We start from the raw sequence: 12,907 nt of genomic DNA, 5'->3' as shown, positions 1-12,907 counted from the left end.
TTGCTTCGGGAAGACCGGGGTGAGCATTGAAGCTCCGCGCGAGGAATACCACACAATACAGGTGACGCACGCCCCGAGGGAACACCTCGCCCCGCCCCCCACTGGCCCCGGGAGACTGGCCGGCAACTACGCACCGTGAAAAGGTGAGAAAGAGAGTAGCCTGTATCCCAGGAGAGCGAGGCCCGGACATTCTTGTGCACAAGTAATCGGGCCCAGCGCCCACACATAGCAACATCCAGATAAGAGAAAGGGGACACAGGATCAAAAAAAAAAGAGAAATAAAGAAAATATAAATCAAATGAACATTACAAAGAAGGACATAATCAAAAGCCAGACCACAAGGGGACAATAAAACATACACAGCTCATACAGAGGTCAAGTAAATAAAGAGTGGATAACAATAAAAATGGCCACTTTTCCGGTCATAGAGCCTTTTGTCATGGAAGGGCCCCCATCAGCACAAGCCGCTAAATGGAAATCCTGGGTGGAACATTTAGAGAACTATTTTGCAGCTGTCGCACTAGACCCGGATAGACAAAGACCGATGCTTCTTCACATGGGGGGAGCGATGCTGCACAGAATCAGCAAAACAGTGGCCGAAGAAGGACCCCCATTCACGTACCGAACTCTAAAAAGGGCATTAACAGCATATTTTAAACCCATGGCAAATCCTGACTACGAACGTTTCCTCCTGCGACAAGCAAGACAGCACTCAGATGAGTCGGTAGACATATACCAAACAAGACTGAAGGAACTAGCAAGCACATGCACATTACCTGACCCGGATGATGAAATAAGAGCGCAATTTATCCAAGGATGCCACTCGACCAAATTAAGAGAACACATCCTCCAGATCCCAGGCATAACAATGGCTGACATGCTGACGATGGGCAGGTCGAAGGAGTTGTCCAGGGTAAGAGCAGCACACATGGAATCGGCGCTCACACAGACCATAAATACAGAACCGATAAATGTCATCGCCTCAAGCAGCGCGACAAAAAAGAAGGACAAGACAAGATCGGCCGGTGCACACCGATCATGTTACATGTGTGGAGGAACATTACCACATCAAGGTAAATGCCCGGCATTGGGAAAACAGTGCACCAACTGCCAAAAACTAAGTCATTTTGCAAAAGTCTGCCGTTCAAACACCAGAGCAAAAGGTGACAGACAAAAGACAAGTCTAGGAGCAAACGCAGTACAACCACCAGATCTAATCCCCGACATGGATGACGATGATGAGCCAGAAGGACTGTGTACATAATCCATGCAACTGAACCAGGCTGCCAAAGCAGAAAGAAAATTCCAAAATGTAAAGTCAAAGTAGCGGGACACCAAGTAACAGCCCTAATTGACACGGGGGCTTCAATTAACATACTGGCGCAATCTGCTTTTGACCAAATGCCGCATCATCCCACCCTCGTTACCAATTTGTTACGATGCGAATTGCTGACAGTGAAACCTTCGGCAACAAGCGCGCTTCAAACGAGGGTCACAGCGGGAATAAATACACCAGACTCGCGGTTACCTTATTCAGCTGCGAACTGTTGGAGCCTCGCCAACCCAGCCCATTTATTAATTTCCCCTACGTCAGGGGCTAAACCACTCGTCCCCCAGTTGACAGGGAGAAACAACATTCGCAACATGTTACAACACATGCTGTACAAAAGATACCCCTACCCACCGGGTATCTTAGGGAGTCTCAAACATAACACATCTCCTTCCTCGACCTACCGCTCTAGTCCATCCCCCACCGACTCCCAATGAGCATCATGCTGTCCTGGTCCTTGAATTGACAGTTCCATGAGTGCGGCTTACCAGAACCATGAGATGTTTCGCGACACCCACTCTGACCCTTTCTGAGCTGTCACCATGGTGCAAGTCACCCCAGTGATGGTTCACACTCCCGGTTCATAGAGCGTACAGAACTTCCACCCGGACTCCCTGTCTCTCAGGATCACACGGTTGTCTATCTGGAGATGGCGTAAGACAGCTCGCCTCACTTGACTGGCTCTCTCGTTCATCTTCTACCTCTGGATATGGTCTTGTTAATGACAATCTGGGGGCGGCTTTCACCCCCCAATGGTGGGGAGAGTATCATGTCATCCTCCCTTCAGCATCAAGGAGCATGGCGCTTGTCCAGTCATGCAGTGTGGAGGACCCCGGTACTCCAGAAGGAACTGATGCAGGTGGAGCTCCAGTTCCCCCGCCTCTAGCATGGCAATGCAGAGGGTTTAATTAAGTGCACACATGAAGCGCACAGCTTCCCCATTGGCTTGTGGCCATTGTGGGATCACTCACCGGTGGTGGATGCCTAAAGTCTTCATCATTTCTTGGAACTCGGCCCTTTGAAACGGGGGCCTATTATCTATTTTGACCTCATCTGGGAGTTCAAGCATGGCAAATGTTTTCTACAACACTGGCGTCACATTGCTGAAAGCGGTGGACTAGACAACCTCCACAACAGGGTAATTAGAGTGGCTGTTCATGAGCACTATGGTGATCGGCTATCAGGGAAACCAAAGTCAAGGCTCACTTTGGATCATGGTACAGTGCATGACTCTTCAGTGATGACTGGTGCAGGCACCTCCCCAGCACTCGTTAGTTGGCAGCCAGGGCATTGCTTCACCAGGTCCTCGGCTGTGCCTTCTAGCCCCGGGAACCAGACCTTCTCCCTTATGTGGGCTTTCATTTTTGCCATGCACTGATGCCCACTATGGGCTAACATGGTCACTCTGTGCTGCAGGCTTTTTTTAATAGATAAATGATGCCCACGTATTAGGATGCCATCTTGGGCTGTGCTCAACTCACTGTGAACCCTCCAGATCTCCGCCAGCCGGTCTCTCACCACATTTGTCCACTGGTCTGTGCTCTTAAGGAAGTCTTTTCACAATCCTGCTTCTAAGGCTTGCTTCGTCCTTGCCAGTACAGCATCCTTGCTGTCTTTACACTGCTTGCAAATGATACCAACCCTAAGTCATCTACAGAGTGACTACATAGGAGGGTGTCAGCTTCTCTATCCACCACATGGAAGATGGCCTGAATTTCCTTGTCACCAAACCTGAAGCAGACTGTCATTTTTCCTTTCAGTGGGAGAGGGGTGTGGCTCCCATTGGTGAATATCTTCATGGTGGCTGCTGTAAGGGCTGGTCGGGAGTCGAAAGGGACAATAATGTTGTGACCCTATCACTTTTACAGAGGCCACAGTGTCTATCAGTGCCTTCAACATGGAACCTTCTACATCATTCATACAGGTCGGTTGCGGCCTCCTGTGCTGTTTGTGATCATTGATTAATGATATCAGAAATACCTCTTCCCTATCTCTGTCATCTGGGGATGATTCATTGAGTCAGCCATGGGTGATCAGGTGGTAGGCCGCGGGCGATGTCGAGTCCGCTATTGGCAGTTGTTTGATTGTTCTTGTTGTCTCGCGCCTGCCCATCATTCCGCTTCCTCTCAAGCCACTCCTGCAGGTGGATGCAAAATGGTTCAGCTTCCCGCAGTTGTAACATGACTTTCCTTGAGCTGGACAGTTCTTTGTGGGACATTCCTCCCTCCCACAGTATTTACATCACCCTCCTCATAGTGTCAGTGCATGTGCCGGGGCTTCCTTCTTGGTCATTGTGCCTGTACCATGCCCACCCTTTCCACCTTCTGGGTTGAGCTGCGGGTCAAAGTGGGCACTGAGCACCCTCATAGCGGCATTGTAGTTGCCCACTTCGCCTGTGGAGGGGAGATGTTTAAACAGCTTATACATCTCGACCACCCCAAAAGTGCAGTAGAAGTGATCTTTTGACTGCTCCGTCATGTTCACGGGTTGCTACAAAGTAGTTTTCCAGCCTGCCAACTCAAATATTCCACTGAGGGGAGGTGATTGCCGGGTCTGCCAGCTCACTGAAGCATGGAAGTGCTCCGACCATGGCATGTTGCTCTGCTTCCGGCTTTGGGTTTGCAGCATATGCTTGATCGTCTGCCATGCAGCTTTCTGTGGTTGCCCTCCCTCAGCAGACAGTCTGTGGGTCCACATATACGTTTTTGTGCAACAAGCCATGTTAGTTTATGCTTGTGAGGATGAATGCCTTTTGTTGTTGTTCTCTCTTAGTGTTACTTTTATTTTGTGTCAGTTTTTCTACTTTCATTTTTTTTTTCAGTGGCACAGGTGCAGTCTACCAAGGGAGCAATACTGGAACATGTCTTGAGGAACCAGGAAAGATTTGACCTCCACCCAGGGTCTCCTTCCCAGCGGTGGAGGGACACCCTTTATGTCCTCAGGGTCAATTTAGCAGAGAGTTAACAAATCAGACGGAGTCACCAACTGGAGGAATAAAGAGAAGTTTATTACATGGATTATAGCTCGAGCTAATACAGAGTCCCAGGACAGTCAAGTGACTATCCTACGGAGGCTGCCCCTTCACTCTGGGGCACCCAACCTTATATACACACAAAACTGCTTTGTCAGAGGACAACTCCACCCCTATCGTATTCAAGGTCATCTGCGGTCTTCAGAATATTTCAGGGATACACTTGTGGTGGGAGAAGGTACAGATGCAGCTGGCAGGAGGTGGCAACGACCTGTACAAACTTGTTCTGGCAGTTACAGATTAAGCACGACAATTCTCGGAACTGTAATTGGAAAAAGTAATATGGCAGCGATAAGCAGATTGCAGCCCAAGGCTGCGAGCACAAGGTCAATCATCAAAGTTCAGGAGGTTTGTCGAGCACATGGCAACATAATAAAGATAAACAGATGCCTAGCAGCTATGGTGTATGATTAACTTTATGTACATTTTCGGGCGGGGGTACTGTGGGACAGTGGGACAGTGAAGGGGCCTGCTGGCGGGGTCTGTCTGCAGGACCAGACCTACCGCGTGGTCTGTAGTCCTGTTGCGGTGGGGCATGGGGCAGCCTGTGGAGTTGTCCTTATTGGGGCAGTTACTCTTCCAGTGGCCCTCCTGCTTGCAATAGGCGCACTGATCATAGGAGAGGGAAGAACGGGGAGGGCGTTGGGACTGCCTTCTGTCATTGGGAGGTCCTTGTGACCTTGATCTGGACTGCTGTTGACAGGCTGATGGTAGGCCTGCTGAAATAACACCTTCGTTTTTAACTCCTTCGTTTTTTTCTCGTTCTTTTCTTGTTCTTCTATCTCCCTATTCTCAGAATATTGGGCCATTGTCAGTATTCCAGTGGCAGTAGAGACTGGCCACGTACTTTCACACAATTTCAATTTTCCCTTTATGTCTGGTAATAAATTGTCCACGAATTTGTCAACAAAGAGTCTTATCCCCCCTTCAGTAGTCATGTCTTGGCCGCTGTAATCAGAAAAGACACCCTCAAACCTTGTATAAAAGTCTGAAATACCCTCGTCCTTTTTCTGTTTACAGGCGGCCAATTTATCCCAGTTTATCCTGTGTGGTGCAAGTATGGTCTTCATTAAATCCAAAATACGCAGTGGGAGAGCCAATATAAGTGGGTCTGGTTTCGCTCCCCCAACCCTGTCTCTTTCTGCTGCTTGCAATTGGTCCCACGTGCCCCCTAGTTCAGCATGGTCGTGCCTCCGTACTTTTGACCATACTTCCTGCGGGACTACTGCTGCCATTAACATGTCAATACCGGACAACGTCATAGTACGTGATTCAAGAATTTGTTGCAATTCTTTATAATATCCTGCAGGGTTCTTACGGGGGTCAGGTAAGGCGGTTTTTAGGGTATATATTTCAGATCTTTTCCATGGGGTATGTACCCACATTTGTTGAAAATGCCCTGCAGTAATAACTTGGCCAGCGTCATCCGTCACCAGTTCTCGCCAAACCGGCGGAACCTCTCTCATGGGAAACATGGATGCCCTTATAGAAGGGCTACATGTCCACAGGCGGCCCCTATATACAAGAAGAGTATCAACATAATCATGTAGACCAGAAACAAACGGCAGCCCAGTAGAGGCGCGTTTTCGGAGGTCCACCAGTCCCGCGGGAGCTGAGGAACCATTATCCTCATATTCTTGTATTATAATGTTGCACATAAGGGTGGCTGCATGTAACTGAACTAAACTAGCCCATTGTTTCATAGTGTGGACAATGTCCCTGACCCCATAGTCATTCCAATTAGTCATCTACCTCCGTGTCATTTCTTCAATGACATCTTCCTCTTGTGAATTAGAGAACAAGTGTCCGCTTAGGGAGCGCTTTCGCGGGGTCATGGGACGGGGGTATGTGTGGTGTCTAAATAGGAGGCAGGGGTGGGCCAAACGGGGGCCAGTCGAGGGGTGGGTACAGTCGGGCGGGGTGTATCCTCTATAGGTCTGGTGACAGGAGGGGTAGTGGTGGGTGGCGGAGCACTCGCCTGAGATCCAACCGGGGGTGGCACAATAGGGTCACCTGGTGCAGGTTGAGGATGTAGTGTAGGATATATTGGTGGAGTATATAACAGGGGTTTATCTAACATATCGTTTAAAAGGGGGTCTTCCTCTTGTGGCTTATCCACTACTGTCCTGGAAGGGTAACACTGATCAGTTTGTAAGTGAAGCCATCGGTCATGTTCTAAAATTGTCTGTTGATGTTCAGCTACGTCAGAGTCATATACCTTTTCAGTCACCGTCCTGGTCTTATGTCTCTGTAATTCTTTCTCTGCCCTCCTACGTCTTTGGTCTGCTTCTTTCTGCCAAGTCCGTAGTGAATCAAACATCCCAGGTCTACTTTTTGTCACAAACAAACGTTCCTGTAAATAGTCTAATTTATCTTTATCAAATGTCCCGTGAATAGGCCATTGTAAATCAGAACTACCTTTGGTTCATATTCTCCATATATCAGACCAAATAATCGGACCTATGCAATATTTAACATATATATCATGAATCGGAGTCCCAGCCGGAGGAGCGGGCATTATTCCTCCAGGCGGGAGTCCCTACTGCAAAGACAACAACACAATTTCCTGAAACACCTGAACGCTGGCATTCTTCCAGTATTTAAAAAAAAAATTCTTACATCAGTGGTTTGAATAGACCAAATGAGTGGCAAATATGCCTTTTGCTTCCTATATACTTAAATGACAACTGAGGTCAGTCTTACCACTGACGTCGATCTTTGCAAAGAGCGATAGAAACCGTACAATACTCACAGACCTATTTTTAGACAGGAATCTTTCAATTCCCGTCCTTACCTGACACTTCTGTTATAGTCCAACAGTTGGGGACTCCAGTAGTTCACGGAAAACAGAGACCCGAATTCAGACAGCACCAGGAGAAGTCGAGCCGGCTGGAAGACACACAGTGGACATCCACAGGTCCACGACGGAGAACGAAGCTCAGAATCTGGTGTGGGGCGCCTCCCTTGGAAATCCAATCGGGAGTCCTCCGTCACCTGGTCGGTCCCCTGGATGCCTGACTCGGGTCCCTATTCGGGCTCCAACTGAGGAACCAGGAAAGATTTGACCCCCACCCGGGGTCTCCTTCCCAGCGGTGGAGGGACACCCCTTATGTCCTCAGGGTAAATTTAGCAGAGCGTTCACAAATCAGACGGAGTCACCAACTGGAGGAATAAAGAGAAGTTTATTACATGGATTATAGCTCGAGCTAATACAGAGTCCCAGGACAGTCAAGTGACTATCCTACAGAGGCTGCCCCTTCACTCTGGGGCACCCAACCTTATATACACACAAAACTGCTTAGTCAGAGGACAACTCCACCCCTATCGTATTCAAGGTTCTCTGCGGTCTTCAGAATATTTCAGGGAAACACGTGTGGTGGGAGAAGGTACAGATGCAGCTGGCAGGAGGTGGCAACGACCTGTACAAACTTGTTCTGGCAGTTACTGATTAAGCACGACAATCCTCGGAACTGTAATAGGAAAAAGTAATATGGCAGCGATAAGCAGATTGCAGCCCAAGGCTGCGAGCACAAGGTCAATCATCAAAGTTCAGGAGGTTTGTCGAGCACATGGCAACATAATAAAGATAAACAGATGCCTAGCAGCTATGGTGTATGATTAACTATATGTACATTTTCTCAGCCTGTGGACTTCGGCATAAGTGTCTTTGCTGCATATGCTGTTACTTCTATACATGCACACCTGTTGGTCTGGAGTGTATTTTCACTTTGTCTTCCCGGTGCAGAGGGTGGTGGCAAAGTGAGCAGCACTCCTCCCCTCCTCGCAGCCGGCAGTGTTGGTCGTCCTGCCTGCACCGTAGCAGCAAACGGTGCCTGGGGAGTCGTCGCACGGCTCTTCAGCGCCGTAGGCGGGTTGTTTGATTACGCCACAGTTGGCAGGCAAGGACATCCGTGGGCGAGGCCTTGATCGTGAACCTTTATGAGCCCGATGACATCTACGGCAATCAGCAGTCTGCAGGCGGAGTCATCCTCAGTTGCACCAGCAGCACAAGGTGCTCAGGGCAAAATGCTTGGCCTTAGAGGGCCCATGCGGGGTAGTTAGGCAGATGATACCAATGGTTCTGACCCTGGGCAGGTGCACGTGCAGGTGAGAGCCTTGTGGCCAGTGTAGCAGCCTACACCATGCGTCGTATACAAAGGCTTCTACACAGGAATAACCACACACACACTGGTTCCTTGCAGTTGGAATGAACCCACAAGGGTCCCTTCCCCCATTTATTTATATCCATTGCACCCGTTACCACCGGACATGCTCCTCGCATATCTGGGTCAGGCCAGGCAGTCTCGTGGATCACTAGACTGTCACAGAGTCATTACAGAAATGACTGTTGGTAATGTTAGTGTTGAAATTGCCAATTACATCACATGTACAGAAAGTTTAACATTGTGGCCATGATGTTCTTCATCACAAATAAAGTTCATAAAATTTCTGTCATTTGTACAAGAAAAGGTATCTAAATGTTGTAGGTGGCTGGAAAAATGTGAGAGATGGCAGGAGGTTTACCTGGTACGACAGTTGGTGGTGATTGCAGCTGCCAGGGGTGGACCAGTCCCTCAAGGAGGTGGATAGCTGTGCTGTCGTCTAGCCGTACTTTGGAAGCAGCTGCTCTCTTCCAATAATTCATGGCTCCGTCTTACGATTCACCCTTCCTAGCTAGAATTAAACGTCATTCCTTTTGTATAGTGTTTCATACTGTAGTGTACCACCTGACACTGATGCCTCAAGACACCACCACCCCTGCACCCTGACGCTGGATGCAGCAGCAGGCTACAAATTAAGACCCTTTGAGTGCACAGGCTCAGACAGTCTGTGTGGCCCAGGAAGTGCTTCTGTGACTTTTTTAATAGCATACCACCCTGAAGATAAGTATAGCCCAATTGTGACCTGCACAACCAATACACTGGCAGAGGAGGCACCGGGCTACCCGCCCCAGTGGCACTACTGACCAATTAGTAATTTAGCAAATGGGAGTTGGTGTGAGAGGACAACAGTGAAAGCGAAGGAGGAAGGTGCACATTTTCAGACAAAGGATCACCCTCATTGATTTCAGGGAGGAGGAGGTAATCAAGCTATACAGACTCAAGGAGGAGAGCATCCTGGAGTTGCTGGAGAAGATCTCTTAAATTTTTCAACCAGCACTAAAAAGGACTAGTGCCATCCCTCCGCATGTGAAATTGATGGCAGTACTACACGTGTTGGGCACTGGCTCATTCCAGAAGACCTCTGCAATGTTGGCTGTCATACTGCATGCTGCCTTTTTTGCATTTCTGCCATTTGTGCTGGATGCTGTCATTAAGCGCTCTCCACAATACCTGTTTTTCCCAAAAAACAGCCAACAATCGACTAGCCACCAAGCATTTGATGACATTGTGGGATCCCCTCATGTGCTTGGTGCAACTGATTGCACTCCTGTGCAATTGGTGCCACCTGCAGCTACTGCACATATTTTCTGTAATTGGAAACACAATTACTCAATATGCAGGCAGTTGAGGACCTTAATGGACTCTTCACCAATGTCCCAGTGAAATACCCATGATGCCTCTATATGTAGGCATAGCGCCATCAATGAGCGTTTCGAGAATGTACAATATGAAAATGGAATACAGATTGGTAAGTCAAATTGTGCATCCAAACATTCCTATGTGGGTCAGAAATACATGTGCCAATACCCAAATATAGCATCAGTAAAGTGTGAAATTTGTGAAATGTAAACATATTGGGTAGAATAAAACCTCTCAGAGAGCCAATTATGTACCAATGGAGGAAAATGTACTACTTTCCCCTTGCAATGCAGGCCAGCAAACAAGGTTTCTATGCCAAAGTGAGAGAGGACATATCCACCATATCTGCAAAGACATGGCCTTTCTTTGTCTATCCATGTGCTGGAGCACCATGTGCAGTCTACCAACAACACAGGAACCACTGCACCATAGTGCAGGGGTGTCTGGGTTATAGCCTGCAAACGCCTTATTGGCAAGAAGGGATAGAATCTTAAATAAATAAAAATGAGGCTGAAATCCGTGGTACTCTTACCACGTGTTCTGCAAACAGTAGTACATGTTGGCAGATGAAATAACCAGGAATACAAAAGAGGTGTCACACTGTTATGTCAGGGTCTGACATTCACACTATTTTAGTGCATTCACATAGTTATTAGCTGCAATCAATATGGCAATGTGTGGAATGCATTGAGGTAATGCATGTGATTGGCCATGATCTACTCATGGAAAGCCTATCAGTCTGAAATGTCAAGTAAGTTCACAGAAGGATGCTCCTTGTGCGCAAGTTTTGTACAAACCCACTCAAGCCCACTCAAACGTCAGCTTGTACGGTGTACAAAATAACATTTAACTCTTTTCTAGCTACTTCTTTAATCTTTTAAGTCACAAGGGGAATGGGATCACAGTTGTTGCTTTGTAAGAATAACACGCACACCCTTGTAACAATATAACATTATCTGTGTGTTATAGCAAACCATGTTCCTACTTAATTAAGAAATGTTTACACACAGACACACAACAATTGTTATGGGGACATGTACATGACTGCAGGTTCATCAACCATCCAACTGTATAAAAAGTTATGCCCTACACTGGTTTACCCATGTTCTCAATATTGTAAATGTTACTTCAAATATATAACATATATAACCATAGTGCTACAGTATGAACAAAGGTAAGCTATGGAATATGCAGCACGGATAATAATGGTCCATGTTTCGAGCAAGGCTATAGCATGTATTCACATATGTATACTTGACCTACAATAACTTCAATATCTGTGAATATACGTCTCTGGCTCTACTGAACCCAGTACAATATATGTATGACTCAGATTGTCTCTGTTACCACAAGACGTATAGTACTATATATCATGTGTCTCAGTTATACATGACCCAACACGAAGTCAAGTCTGTGTGAATCTCAGTATCAAAATGTTAACAATTCTTCAAGATGCTAATCATATTTGTGTCCCATTCTGATATATAACTGTGGATGTGGAAAAACTGTTGAATGTACACTGTAGAAGTGCCTTCCATACAGGCAAATATGTAAAAATGCCCTTATTCTCAACTCTGTTCACACTAACTTAACCAACGGTAAGATACAATCAAATAGTTGGTCTACACTGTTTCCACAACTATCATTAACCCAGCATTCATATCTGTGAACTACTCTTAAATGTTTTCCTATCTCTTTCATAGGTGATTAATGCTATGAGCTACAGCCACGGTTAATGACCCTGTTTGCTATTACAGAGACCGAGGGACAGAAGAGATTGATTGCTGATGGTGCTAATAACAGAATTAATTTTAACACTCACAGATTTAATATTTTTGGCCACAGCCCAAAAGGCCCTGGTGTCTTTCATTCTACTTGCAATGACCAGCTTCCCCCAAGATTTATTTTGTATCTTTTTACCCCTATTCTATTGGGTTGCCTTGTTCTCTGCTCTACAACATTGAATTTTGCAGATTTGCATAGGTTGTTCCTTCAGTGCCTTATGTGGGTTCACTGAGGCCTTCCTGCAGGGTTGCTCGAATCATTACACCTCAAGATCCCTTGGTCCACCGAGATTCATGAGCAAACTACTCACTACTCAGCCCAACTGGGCAAAGTGGTTAGCCATGACCCAGTGGTCATCGGTAGGGGCAAGGCAATTAATCACCATGGAGGGATAGTTCAAGCACAGTTTTAACACGGGGGCTTTTGGGTCAGCATTTCTCCATGTCAAACAGAGAACTTGAATCTTGATGATTAAAGATTGCGTGGCCACACTCTTATCACCTCTCCCCCTCTGAAATTATGTGAGCCAACAGTTAAGCGAATGATGACCCAAGGTTTCTCCACCCAGAACAGGATTGTCAGCTTTCTGGCTCGTGAGCATGGTTTGTGAAGTAAGCAAGGCCCCCGGGTCACTGGGCAAAATGGCGATTGATAACTGCCTTTCTGCAATGAAATGATTTTTTTAATTTATGACAGCAACTGCGCTTTCAATATACCAATCTAGCGTATTGATTTTTTTTGCAGCTACCCCTCCATATTGGGACTTTGCTTTCACTTACCCATCCCACTAAACTTATTGGAAAACAGCACGGAGGTTGGTGAAGCACAATATAAATAGTTTGAATGGTACTGGAAGTCATTAACAGTGTCTAGGGGTGAGAGTTAAAAAAGTTTCAGCACTCTGCCCATCATCTTGTTTTGTTGCTATGTTTGCCCTAGGTGGCCAGGGTATGCCCAGATGTCAGTGCCTTCATCACTGTGCCACTGGATTCAAGCTAGCCTGACAGATAAGAGGTGTAAAGAAAGAAACTTGGGCCAGCTGAGATATTCTCCCAGGGACCTGCGCGATTTGAAGATTTACGCGAGGTGTATGTGAGAGATGTGATGAGAGGAGAGCGCTCCCATTCCGGGAGAGTGCGTCCGATCCGCACAAGTCAGGGAGTCAGGCAGTGGCCATTGCGGAAGCAGGCAGGCGAGGCCGAGGCCGGGTGAGGCTGCGTTAGGCTGGGTACTGCCGGC

Source organism: Pleurodeles waltl, chromosome 1_2 (genome assembly GCF_031143425.1).
Source record: "Pleurodeles waltl isolate 20211129_DDA chromosome 1_2, aPleWal1.hap1.20221129, whole genome shotgun sequence".
Classification (NCBI taxonomy): Eukaryota; Metazoa; Chordata; class Amphibia; order Caudata; family Salamandridae; genus Pleurodeles; species Pleurodeles waltl.
This window is presented reverse-complemented; position numbering follows the sequence as displayed.